This window comes from Myotis daubentonii, chromosome 7 (assembly GCF_963259705.1).
Source record: "Myotis daubentonii chromosome 7, mMyoDau2.1, whole genome shotgun sequence".
Classification (NCBI taxonomy): Eukaryota; Metazoa; Chordata; class Mammalia; order Chiroptera; family Vespertilionidae; genus Myotis; species Myotis daubentonii.
The window spans coordinates 66,362,723-66,374,072 of NC_081846.1; the positions used below are offsets into that span (position 1 = coordinate 66,362,723).

The window sequence follows — 11,350 nt, forward strand, 5'->3', positions numbered from 1 at the left end:
GGAGCAACGAATTACAGCTCATGGTCCAATTAAGCCCACGGTGCATTTTTTAAATATATATTTTATTGATTTTTTACAGAGAGGAGGGGAGAGGGATAGAGAATTAGAAACATCAATGAGAGAGAAACATCGACCAGCTGCCTCCTGCACACCTGCCACTGGGGATGTGCCCGTAACCAAGGTATATGCCCTTGACCGGAATCGAACCTGGGACCCTTCAGTCCTCAGGCCGACGCTCTATCCACCGAGCCAAACCGGTTTTGGCCACAGCGCATTTTTATAAATAAAGTTTTATAGAAGCATAGCCATCTTCACTTATTTACATATTTTCTGAGGTTGCTTCCATGCCAGAGTGTCAGAGTGAAGTAGCGGTGATAAAGGCCATATAGCCTGCAAAACTTCAAATATTTCGTATCTAGCCCTGTATAGAAAGTTTGCCAGCCTCTGATTTAGATCAATGATTCTTAACTGAGGTGAGGTGAGAAAGGGAACAAAGGAATGGAGGGGAAGGTGCACATTCAGGATAATCTAGTTAAAGAATCCTAGTGAGAATTCTGGCTTTTATAGCAAACCATTTACTGATGAGAATCTGCTCTTCTCCCAGGGTAACATTCTTGCTCAATACAGAGGCTTTTAGGGGGACAGTTTAGTCGCATCTGGGTCAGTGCCCTACTGTTGTAGTGAATCAGTGTTACTGATGAGGCTGTGCTGTTTCTTTCCAATGTGGCAGGCAGGAAGAAAATGGGAAATAATTTATTTAGAGAAGGAAGAACATTATTTTACCAGGAGCTCTCAGTAAGGTGGTGATGCAAATTGAAGAGTAGATTTAGTTCTTTGGTTTCCAGCTGTCAAAGCAAAAAGCAAACCTGACAAGTTAGGTAGTTCTCCTTGGCTAACATATAGAAGTGTACCCATTTGCTAAAAAGGACAAATTTCTCAATGCTGAAATCAAGAAGGAATGTGTTGAATTGTCTCTGAGAGACAGAAGAGACAATCATTCAGCTACAGTTTTGCAAGAGATCTAGTCAATATACTGAAATGAACAATTCTCATTACATTAAATTGTAATTAAGGAAGTAGGTTAGTACAGTCCAGGGACATTGGTTATTGGTGCCCTAACTTGTTATGGGAATAGGGATCAGAGAATCTAGAGGACTGGGTAGTTAATTGTTCCTCCACTGGAACATTAGTTGGCTTTGGCAGGCCCTGAATACAGGTCAAGTAGGTATAGAATTCCAGTGAGTCCCGGGAGTGCAGATTTTCTGGGATGATGACTAAAGACTAATCCATAAACTGGAGGCAGGCAGCAAAGCTGACATTCTGGTGGGAGAACAGAGAAGGCTTGTACATTTTTGCTTGGCTGGCTGACCAGTGTGACTCCACAAGGTAGCAGGTAGTAGCTATGGGCACCAGAGCAATTTTATATAATCTGTAGGGGCAGTAAAGTAACTGAATGAAGGATAATGATGGCAGTAAATAAATCATGAACTATCAAAGGAGTTTATAAGGTTATTAACACCTGCAAAAGTCATCTTTAAAACATTATTCTGGAGTTCAGAAAATGATATCACTCTAACTACCTACTCATTGTGTCTATTTAATTACTGTAGACAGAGATTATAGGTAGGTTTTATTTTAAAGAATTAGTATTTGACTTTTTTATAGGCCTCCAGAAAATAATGCAAATTATGAATATGCACACATGCTATTTTCCTATATAAAAATTTTTGAAAATATGAAAGACAAAGCTTATATTACACATACATATCTTGAAATGACAAATGCTTTCAAAGGTTTATGGAAGTTTTTTTGTCAATTGAACATGAAATTCCAATTTCCTTTTCTTCTTTATATACAGTGTACACCAAGGTAGCAAAAATATTTGTTGGCTATTAAATGGGAAAATAATTCAATTTTTAATGATTTTTAATCTTCTAAGAAATTCTGATAAAGATGGCTTTAGTAATCTAGTATAATTTTGAATCATCTCATGAAGGGTAGAGTTATAGAAGATAAAAGGATAATTTTATAAATGACATTTATTTAAAATATATTAATATATAATTTCTCAGTCTAGCAGGCTCACATAATCTTATTTACATGACATGGGTCCTTCCAAGCACACTGAAGTCAGGGATGTCTCAAGTTGATTCTCCAAAAGGTTTGCAAGTTTTAACTTGGTATGATCCATGTGGTGATAGCCAAAGGCCAGGTTAGAGCCCTGCCCATGGAACAGCTGTCATATGCCCTCTCAGGTAGATAAAGACTTTATCTTAAGGGCAGTTTAGTTCCCCACAGAAAGTGTTTAAGTAGTGGAGGGGCATGATTAGAGCTGCATTTAAAAGAATGCATTGCCCCATGTACAGAAAGGATTAGAGATGGACGTGGGAGATTCATTGGGAGGTCATTGTAGCAGCCCCGGTGAAGGATGCTGATAATTTGAACTTGATTGTTAGCAGTTGTTGAGAAGAATGAGATATATTCTGGAGATAGAGTTCACAGATTAGATGTGAACTCTCGGGCCAGGGCTAACTCTGGTGTTACTGGTACGGACTATGCATCTATATAATGAAGTCAAGTGTTGAGGGAGGGTACTGTGAAAGAATAACCAATACAAAGTGGGAAGAGATATCAGAAGTTGACTTTGGACTTTTAAAGTACCTATGAGACAACCAAGGGGAAACACCAAGTAGTTAGTTGACTATTCAATTATAAATGCTTAAAGAAGAGGCTGGGCTGGAAATCTAACTTTGGGAGCCATTTTATATATTTGGAATTTAAAGCAGTATGTCATTGAGTTTGCCTAGGAAGAGAATATGATATGGGGGGGGGGGTGGAGAGTGTCCAGGACACTCAATATCAGGTGGAAAAGAAGAGCCAGCAAAAGAGATTAAGGAATAGCCAGAGAGAAATGATAGCAAAACTTGGGGACACAGTGTACTGTTAAGAAATCCAAGAGGAAGAAGAAAGAAGCAGGTGATCATGTGTCTTGAATGCTGCTGAGAAGTTCAGAATGAAGATGAAAACATCTCGTTCAATCAAGCAATGTAAATAAGGATGGTTTTTAGTGTGGGCAGATATCTGACTGGAGTGAAATGCAGAGTCCATGAGAATAAAGAAGTTGAGGCTAAAATTCTAATTGTGAGACTCTTGACCTTCCAGGGTCCTAGATGGAAAAGGCAATAGCTGAAAGATGCCATGGGGTTCAGGTTTTCCCAAACTTCCAGTGAGAGATACTAGATCATATGTGAGTGATGATGAGAGGAGTTTAAAGGTTGATGATACTGCAGACAGAGGGGCTTTTTGGGTAACTCTTGGCCTTGGAAAGGAGGAGGGATATTTCTTCATTGTAGCTGAAGGAAAGGGCAAATGGTTGCAGACATTTGGTGTAAGAAAGGTGTATTTAAATGCACACTGAATGATATTTTTGAATAAATACTCATGTTACAATCATGATTCATAAATTCTAATAAAAAGGAGGAAGACTGGCAAAGTGTAAATTGGAAGTAATTCTATGTAAACATCAGTTTGGGTGCTCCTATTTTCACATCTCCTTCAAACAGAAATGTCTTTAAATTAAAACAAATGGATCTTTTCTTACATCTGCACTTCTGTTGAGTGGTTATTATATTGTAGTTGGTTCTAGTTTTCTCTTTTGGCTTTGATCTGCAGTACATCACTTTTCTATAATTCTACCAAATGGGGGAAAAATCATTCTCTGTGCACAAATTTTCAGTGCTCATAAAGATATTCATTTGTAATATTAGAGCTGTTACATGCCTACTCCTTCATCTAGCAGTGCAATTTACCTCTACCTGAATTGGCAAAAAGGAAAAAACTTAATTTTACTCTCTACTTTCCTGGCAGTTTTAAAGTTACATAAAAGTAACCTTGCCTCCTCTGGCAGTTCGAAAATGTTGTCAGGCAACCAGTCTATCAAGAGTAACAAGATTGTCTTTAAATTCAGTGATTTTGTTGTATTCATTCCTGTAACAGCAAGACAGCTACAAAATGATATCCTAATTTCAGCTTCTATTGGGTACAGTCTTTCAAGATAATTCTGGCTCTTGCTTCTCATACTTCTCATACACCAGTAGACTTGGTCAGAGCAAAGTTACAATATGGGACCTCTTCCTGGATCTCACCAAGCATACCACATGTAGCCAGATGTGTCTGAGCCTGTATTCTGCTTGTCTCCAGTTGTCTGGAGTAATGGTAGTTACTAATACTTATTTAAATAGCATTTTATAGGTTTACTAGAGGCCCGGTGAAATTTGTGCACTAGGGGTGGGGGATGTGTATCCCTCAGCCCAGCCTGCACCCTCTCTAATCTGGGACCCTCGGGGGATGTCCAACTGCCAGTTTAGGCCCGATCCCTGTGGGATCCCAGATTGGAGAGGGTGCAGGCTGGGCTGAGGGACGCCCCCCCCCCCATGCATGAATTTCATGCACCGGACCTCTAGTATAATTATATGAAGCAAGTGCATAGTATTTCAAGGTAGAATATGAAAATATATGCAAAAATGGGCTATGCTAGATGTGTGCACTGCAGACATTTTGAATTAAAGTCATTCAGAAGAACCTCAGAGAAGAGGGTGCGTTTTGAATTACGTCCAAAAAACAAATCATATATGATATAAATGGATGATATAAAAGAAGAACCAATCCCATTTGAGGAAGGGTTTGACCAAAGATCAAGGATAAGTCAGGCATGTTTAGAGGTAGATATGGAGATCAGCTGGTTTTTAGTGTGTTCATTTGTGGGTTTTTCTTTTCTTTTTGTGGCTTTAATAATTGATAATATTGAGGCCATATTGTTAAATTCTCAACTACAGAATGAGAAATTTGAGCTTTAGCCTATGGCCAGGAGGGGCTAATTTCTAAAACAGGAAAATAGCATGAACTGGTTGGTATTTTTGGAAGATCAATTTGGCACTTAGATTGATTGGACCTTGGAGAAACAGGGGACTGGAATACTAACTAAAAGCCTTCTTGTGATGGTGCATGTACAAGGAAGTGCAGGTATGATCTAGGATGGATTTGGAATCAAAACAATGGATACATGAAGAAGAATCAACCGAATTTGTAAACCAAAGATGAGAGATATAAATGGGAGATAATTAAAAGGGATTTAAATTCCTGTTGGTTGGAATGCTTTTGAAATATAAAGCAGATCATATCATTCTTCTGCTCAAAACCCTCCAATAGCGTCCAATGATAGAATTAAATTCATCTTTACCATGGTCTATAAAACGCTACAAGTCAGCCCCTGGCTGCCTAGCTGACCTCCTTCCTACCATCCAAGCTTCCTGTGGTCCAGCCACACTAGTCTCTGTAAAAGTAGCCTACTTATTCAAGGGCCTTTATCTTTGCTGTTTGTTCTCTCTGTCTGGAATGCTCTGCCACAATGTTCATGTGGCATCACTGTTTCAGCCATACAGGTCTCTATTCAAAAGTTACTTTTTCAGAGAGGAACTCCATTTTCATCCATGTTAGCTGAAAGCTTCTGTTGCTGTCTATCCCATTACCCTGCTTTATATATCTTTATTGCAATGTATATGACAATATAGCCCATACTCATTTGCTTAATGTCTATCTCTTATGTCAGCTCAATGAAGAAGACTTAGTCTGCTTATTTTCTATTGCTGTGTGGCACTTTGTAGGTGCTCAATAAATATTTGTGAATGAATGACTGATTTTTAAACTGTTGGGTGCTAATTAAATTGTCCAAGATAATAAGAAAACTGATATGAGGACAGAAGATCCTGAGTTTGGTTTTGGTCTTGTGAGTGTGAAATGAAATTTTGGTGCTTAAAAGTATAAATATTTTTCTGTTATTTTGAAAATGACATACTTTTTCTCCAACAAATAAGTCCTCTCCCCACTCCCATCTCCCCCAAAACAATTTTAAGTACTTTGATGTTTACAGTAGAAAGAACACAATGATCTGATTCTAATTAGGTATTACAAACTTTCAAATAATTTTTTAAATTCATTTTCAGTGGCACCCAGAGCTTTTAAATAGGGGGTTAATTTGCACCAAAGGAGATAAAGGTGAGGCATGTTAATTGAATGTTCTATCTATCTGTCCATCTTAATATAAAAATCAATTTCTAAAGTAAAGTTTTAAGGGAAAGTGATTTGCCTAATTTATAGGCCAGACAGTGTTTCCCTGAAGCTGACACCACCCCCACTCCCTCAGTTTCTTGGCAGCCCTGCTCTCTGAAAGGGCCAATTTACTCATCTTTCTGGAGACATTTATGTCATCAAAGCTCCCTCACTGTCATGACAGCAAATAGCACATATATTTCCTTTTCACTTAAAATACAAACACACAGAACATTCTCTTCTCAACTTGCAGCACTGAGGCAATAAGCATAGGTATTTGGCAATCCTGGAAGCAAGTGTAGATGGTACTTTATCCTACTCCAATATATTCAAGTGGAAGTCACCCTGTAGATATGTAAAACCCATGAAGTTGTATTGGAAAGGATTAGTTGGAGCACAGCCCCTCAAGGTGAATGGAATTGTTAGTCTCTGGCCAATGTTGTTGACTGATCCCTTATTTTAATCCCTTGGGCCAGCACAAGATAGTAATGGTGGCGGTGGTGGAACCAGAAAAGATTTTGCACAGCAAAAGAAACCATCAATAAAACAACAAGAAAGCCCACTGCATGTGAGAACATATTTGCCAAAGTTATATCTGATAAGGGCCTAATCTCCAAAGTTTACAGGGAACTCATACATCTTAACAAAAGGAAGATAAACAATCCAATCAAAAAATGGGCAAAGGACTTAGATACTTTTTGAAAGTGGACACACAGAAGGCCAAGAGACATATGAAACCATGCTCAAAGTCACTAATCATCCAAGAGATACAAATCCAAACAATAATGAGATACCATCTCACACCTGTCAGAAGAGCTAAAATCAACAAATCGACCAACGACAAGTGCTGGAGAGGATGTGGAGAAAAAGGAATCACTGTGCACTGCTAGTGTGAATGCAGACTGGTGCAGCCACTGTGGAAAAACAGTATGGCGTTTCCTCAAAAAATTAAAAATGGAATTCCCATTTGACCCAGTAATCCCACTTCTAGGAATATATCCCAAGAAATCAGAAACATTAATTAGAGAGGATATATGCACCCCTATGTTGATAGCAGCACAATTTACAATAGCTAAGATTTGGAAAAAGCCTAAGTGCCCATCAGCAGATGAGTGGATTAAAAAACAGTGGTACATCTACACAATGGAATACTATGCTGCTGTAAAAAAGAAAGGATGCTTACCATTCCCAACAGCATGGATGGACCTGGAGAACATTATGCTAAGCAAAAGAAGCCAGTCAGAGAAAGATAAATATCACATGATCTCACTCATTTGTGGAATATAATGAACAACATAAACTGATGTACAAAAATAGAGCCAGAAACAGAGCAGCATCAAACAGACTGTCAAAATTCAGAGGGAAGGAGCGGGGATAAGAGATCAACCAAAGGACTTGTATGCACGCATATAAGCATAACCAATGAACACAGACACTAGGGGAGTGAGGGCATATGCTGGGGGGTGGAGGTGGCCGGTAAGAGGTCAATGGGGGGAAAAAAGGAGACATATGTAATACTATATGTAATACTTTAAGCAATAAAGAATTTTAAAAAAAGAAAAGAGGAACATGCTTCTCTCTGTTTCCTTTGCTGTTTTGAGGCTTACGAACAGCGGCTTTAGGAAAACCAAATGTAGCATTGTAGGCTGCATGGAAGAGTTGCGTATCTAGGATTCAATGGGAATCAGAAACTCCAGACATGTGTCAGTAAGATTCTCAATGAGTTAGAAGGACAGCATTTGGGTCTTGCTCAAAATTTCACAGTTGTATAAACTGGGCTGAAAATTGTAGATCTAGTCCAGAGCTAATGTGAAAATAGAGCTGAGATTTGAGTCCTTATTTGAGGGTGGTTTCTATTTTCACTCAAAAAAATAAAACTCATTGCTTTAACATCCCCCAAATTAGCCATCAGAGTTCTCTGCCTAGTCTCAATGGGAAGCTTTGCTGCTGGTTTGGAGAATGCGTTCTCGGTGGGGTGCTGGGCAATTACATTCCAAATAGCAGCCCAGGGTTCTAAGTCGTGATTGGATTGTATTTTTGCTGCTGGAGGATGTGGCCAATCAGGCAGCAGGGTTGGGAGCAATGGGGGATAGAGGGAGGAGGAATGGGGCTGCTTTTACATTCCATTGAAATATAATACCACGAGAGTACTTGAAGGACTCATTTCTTTTAAAGTATAAATAAATAAGTGCTTGTTAGTCTGTAAATATTTGCCTTAATATACATGGCCTAAAGTGGCACTTTTTCATCCTGTCAACTATTGGAAGTATCAGACTGCAATGTGGAGTGATAGGACAATGTTTGCTTTCTTAGGCATTGATCTTTGTCTGCAGTAGTTTATGGACAGGTCAAGTCCACAGTTTTTTAAACGTCAGGGTAGGAGATTGGAGCTTCAGGCTGGGAGACAATGGGCTCTTTTTCTAGATTTTTCCACAAATGATTGCATGAGGTGTCCTAACATCTCTCAGCCTCAAGTTACTCATTTGTGTTAAGATGACTTTGGTTTTCAACCTTTCTTGCTATACAGACCCTAAAAAGAATTTGATAAAGCTGTGATTCCTTTCCCGTGTGTATGTGTGTGTGTGTGTGTGTGTGTGTGTGTGTGTGTGTGTGTGAGAGAGAGAGAGAGAGAGAGAGAACATAACAAACATAACATATGAAAACCGGTTTGGAGTGGCCCATGGGTTCCTACATAAGATTCTGAAGTTAAGATCCTATGAAATGGCCCTTCCTTTATAGCTCCAGTCCCAGACACAGCAGCCATGGTGATGCTGATGCCCAAGAAGAAACAGATTTCCATTTACAATCTTCTTTTTAAGGTGGGAGTGATGGTGGCCAAGAAGGATGTGCACATGCCTAAACACCCCGAGCTGGCAGACAAGAACATGCCTAACCTTCACGTCGTGAAGGCATGCAGCCTCTCAAATCATGAGGCTACATGAAGGAACAGTTTGCCTGGAAACATTTCTCCTGGTACCTTACCAACAAGGGCATCCGGTATCTCGGCAATTACCTCCACCTGCCCCCAGAGACTGTGGCCTGCCACTCTGCACCTGAGACTGGCAGGCCAAGGCCCAAAGGTCTGGAGGGCGATGACCTGCAAGACTCACACTATGGGAAGCCGACAGAACACATACAGACAGGGTGCTGTGCCCCCTGGTGCTGACAAGAAAGCTGAGCCAGGGCTAAGTCAGCAACCGAATTCCAGTTTAGAGGCAGATTTGGTCGTGGATGTAGTCAACTATCTCAGTAAAGTTGGAGAGATTTATTTTGTGTTGAATAAGCTCATGATCAGGAAAAAAAAAAAAAAAAGATCCTATGAACTGGATCATCCCTTCCAGATCTACTATGGCATCAAATGCAAATCACATATTTGAACCTAAGACAATTTTATTGTTTATTTGTAACCTAATGTCTTACAATTTCACTTCCAACTAGATTTTCTATTCATTGTTAGTGAGACTGATTGTTTCTTGAATCAGGCAGAAAGGAACAATTCTCAATTACCTGAAGGTCCCAGGGGGCTGATTTCTAGGGAAGTTCATTACATATACAATAGGTGTATTACAAATAGAATTAAATGAAGGGCAGTTTGCTGGTCCCTAATGTTGTATCTCCACACCTATCAGCTAATATCTGCCGTAACCAAAATTGTCTCGTTTACACATTTTCCAACAAGTTAATTGTTTAACAGAGAGTTTACACATTGATTATAGACTGATGAATGCCATTGACAAACACACTGCTCTTGAATTCGCTCAATCAGCAATTTTATAAGCTTTACCCCATGTGATGAAAGGATATTGATGTACTTTAAAAGAAAATCACCACTAACTTCTAGAATTAGAGTACAAGATCATTGAAAAGCTCATCAATTAACATTGCAGTGTAATAGGTAAGATTCAGGGCTTAGAAATCATGTGGATCTGAGTTCAAATCCCAGTTCTACTTCTTTCTAGATCTGTTACTTTAAACTCTCTAAGTCTTGCTTTCCTCATCTGTAGAATGAGATGAAACACCGCACGACTCAGAGCATTGTAATGAGGATTAAATGAGATATATCAAAGTCCTTATCACAGTGCTTGCCTAACAATCTAGTTACTATTACCTTTATTATTTTTATCATTATACCTGCATTAATGAAAAAAAATAGGTTGACACATTGAAATCATTCAGCAAACAATTGTTCACTCTCTGCTGTAGTCTATGCCCTCAAGATATTGTGGATATAGTATTCCTTTGGCTCCCAAGAACACACACTGAACTGTCATGATTTGCTCATAATCTCTGCATATCAATGAGGCCCTTGAGGGCAGACACTATGTCTTATTTGGCTTTCATCCCTAGTTCAAGAAACAACTTTGGAACAACCTCTTGCCAGTCACTATGAGCTGCCTACAGGGTGATGTCTCAGCTTCCATTCCTGCTCTTCACGGAAGGGTTCCCGCCTGTCTCTCAGACATCTCTCTTCTCTTTTGTATATTGTGGACAAAAGCAACCTCACATCTGATCATAAATTCCTTACTGGGCTGGTCATGATAGGTAGTCATGTCCCAGGCATATAACTTCTTTAGTAAAAGGCTTATATCTTTGCCTTAAGCAAGTCCTGCCCATTATTCCTGGACACCAAGGCTAACATCCCTTTGACCCTTTGAAGTGCCTCTTTTCAGACCCACCCGTCAAAGGTAACCACCCTCAAGAGAACATATGTGTGTTTTATTTAATTATGCTTTCATTTTTATTAAAAGGCATCATAAAGAGAGATAAGCCTAAAATTTGGAGGGCTTGTTTGTCATGCATTCAATTAACAAAAGATTAGTATACAGTATTCATGGAGAGCTCCTAAAAATAAGCGAAGAACACCCTCCTCCCCCGAAAAAGGAAAGAAGCAGCAAGAATGAAAAGGCTTTTCACGGAAGAGGAGGCACCAATGGCTGATCAATATACGCAATGTAGCTTAATTTTATTAGGAATCAAGCAAAAACAGAATAAAATCCTAATGGGAGATATAGTCACATCTACCAGATTGGTACATATTTGAAGTCTGACAGTTTTAAGTGTTGGAAGGACTTTGTGGGTATAATAGGGTCTCCTGAACACCAGTGACAGGTGATAACAATCACTTTAGAAAAGAATTCGACATGATCTAGTACAGTTGAGAATGCATATTTCCTATGCCTCTTAGGAGTATACCTTAGGAAAACTCTTGTACCAGATATTATATTTATACTAGAGGCCCAAT

At 39.2% G+C, this 11,350-nt stretch overlaps 1 pseudogene; it reads left to right on the forward strand.

Moving 5' to 3' along the window:
• Positions 1–8,866: 8,866 nt before the first annotated feature.
• Positions 8,867–9,361, forward strand: LOC132238862 (small ribosomal subunit protein eS10-like; annotated as a pseudogene).
• The last annotated feature ends 1,989 nt before the right edge of the window (positions 9,362–11,350 follow it).